Here is a 2,829-nt window from a genome sequence, read left to right on the forward strand (position 1 = left end):
CATCTTTGTTTTGCACTCTATCTATCTATCTATCTATCTATCTATCTATCTATCTATCTATCTATCTATCTATCTATCTTTTTTGTTCTGTTCCGAATAGGTTAAGTGTGTCTCATTGCCATTGGCGGTATTTATAGACCTCTGTATTAACACAGTCACCAAGCTCTCTCAACTCTCTCTCTCTCTTCTCTCTCTCTCATCTCTTTCTCTCGTCGTCTCTTTTCTCTCCTCTTCTCTCATCTCTCTCTTCTTACTCTCCCTCTCATCTTACTCTCTTTTCTCTCATCACTCACTCACACCACACACACACACACACACACCCACACACACACACACACAATCTTTGTCTCACTGTATCTCAAAGTGCAGCACATGGCCAATCACATTTCCTCTCTGGCTATTCGGTCCTGACACCCTATTTGCATAATCCAAATCCCACTCAATAGTTGGACCTGAGGAGTATCACATGGGTCCACCTGAGCCGATGGGTTCACTTGAGTTTGACAGGCAGGGAAAGTGAGAGATAGAAAATGACATATAAAACATGGAATAAAAAGAGACAGCACTTGCCCATTTTAAAAAAAAAAGGTAAAGTTAATGGTGCTCCTGCCTTTATCCCACTTTCTCTTTCTGACATTAAATATATCAATCCTACTGCACGTTTGCAACATGGTGGTAAAACCATTCATTAAAAGCTGGTGCAGCAGAAAAGCGTATTTTTTCTGGTGCATTATGTTAACTGTGAACAAAAAGCCTGTTTCTCATAATGTATGTGTGTGTGTGCATATATGTGCACACATTCTTATTTGTGTGTATCTGTTTGTGTGTGTGAGTGAGTGAGTGAGTGAGTGCAAGTGCAAGTGCAAGTGCAAGCTTGTACAAATCACTTCGGCTTATGTGGACCCATTTACCGCAATCTGTGGTTAGAGGCAAGATAGGCTTCTAACAAATACACTCCACCTGAAAGCTACACTGCAACTACTATACAGAACGACCTAAACCTTCCTTTTACATTGAATTCTGCTCTTTTCAGTAATTCACTAACAAACAATAGTGATTTCCACTGTCATTCATCTGTAAGCTACACCTAATACGCATTTCATTAGTTAAAACATCTTTAAGCATTGTACATTGTCTAAATGTGTCTAAACACTACAATAAAAAAATCTTATGTGAAAAAAAATTCACATATACTGAAAGGCTGATGTCTAATTAATATAAGATCTTCATGGAAAGCATGATGATCTGGGGGTTTAGCACTGAAATCCATGAATGAGTCTGGGGTCTATCGATGACTATTGCAATATGGAGTATAGGCTATATATATTTAGTTATGAAAAATGATTCATATTATCACTTTAAACACACAGTTAACTATAAAAAAACAGCTCCTCCGTCAGCTCCTAACATCTATGAAACTATTGTAATTTTTCACAATCCTACATATTTAATAGGCTTCTTTTTTTGACAAATTCAGTGTTTCCTTTCTTATTGTTGTAGTAGCTCTTTGGTTGTTTTAACTGCGTACTTTTCTAATGCAGGATGAGGCTGTTTAGCAGAGAGTAAAGGCTCTGTGAATATTGAAACGTATATGAAACTAATCCAAGAAAGATATTGGGTATCTTAAACAATGTATAGGCTAAGCGACTCATCCTAGCTGTAAGTCAACTGCCATTTTGTGTCACTTCAGTCAAACAGGCTACTTCAGATGGTCAACCTTCACCAAGGCCCACATTAGAAAAAGTAAAATTAGCATCTGCCAAATTCTATGGCAAACATAACAAAATGCTCCCTAGAGTTTGGTACTTAAAGGACCAGTGTGTAAGATTTAGTGAAGTTGCAGATGGAAAACCAACTGAGCACTACTTGCATCCGTGTTTGACAACCTGGCAATGAGAACAGGCTAACAAAAACCTGGCCCAATCCAAAGCCAGTGTAAGTTTTGTCCATTCTGGGCTACTGTACAAACATGGTCCAACATGGTGGACACCATGGAAGGCAATAGGCAAGTTAAAAACGGCTCATTCTAAGGTAACAAAAACACAATGATTCCTATATTGAGGTGATTATAAACTAATATAAACATACCTATATTATATTCCATTTCTGCAAATAGATCCTCCAAACTGTTACACACTGGACCTTTAACATTTAATACTCCAGCCACTATGTGCTTGAAATAAAATCTAATAAATGGACGGTTATTATCAGCTGCCACTGTATGAACAAGCTGGGCAATGTTATGTGTTTAGGCGGACCCTTCATCCGGCGGCACTCGCTGTTGGATCCGGGAGAGGGTGCGTGTCAGGCGGTCTGTAGGTTGGACAACTGTCGGTACCGGTGGAACCATCATTGGTTGGACCAGGGCGGCGCCTGTCACTTCGTTTGGCTTTCTTATACATTTAAATCTCCATGGCTCTTGCTTTCTAACATGCTGTTTATGCTTTCAGTCCGCACGGTCATGTAGACTCACTGCGCACGCACGCAAAACGCGGTGCCACCTGTAAAAAGGTGAACTTGTGAATTTGACAATTTGAACACTTTAAGCTTTTGCAGATAGTTCTGAGTAAACTCCGGCGTTGTGTTTACTTTACTTGCCCAATGTTAGTGGCCCTGACTGCCAGGAAATAAAAACCAGTCCACTGGAGACTCTACCTGCTGATGCTCCATGGACAGGTGCTGAGCAAAATAAGACTACTATGGGGAGGAGGGGCTCTGCTGTGCGTCCCGTCAGCGCATGACTCCGTTTAAAACAGATAGGGTTCCTATCCAGCTCTGATCAGGGTTTAGTAGCCTACAGAAAGTTCAGATCAGATTCGGGTCTTTCCT

The 2,829-nt window shown here is 40.3% G+C and overlaps 1 protein-coding gene across 2 annotated transcripts in view; it reads right to left on the reverse strand.

The window, feature by feature from the left end:
* spock3 (SPARC (osteonectin), cwcv and kazal like domains proteoglycan 3) overlaps positions 1-2,829 on the reverse strand; it is a 15,790-nt gene that overhangs the window by 11,716 nt on the left and 1,245 nt on the right. The window lies entirely within an intron of this gene.

The sequence above is a fragment of the Morone saxatilis genome, unplaced genomic scaffold, assembly GCF_004916995.1.
Source record: "Morone saxatilis isolate NCDOM2014 unplaced genomic scaffold, NCSU_SB_2.0 Contig17, whole genome shotgun sequence".
NCBI lineage: Eukaryota > Metazoa > Chordata > Actinopteri > Moronidae > Morone > Morone saxatilis.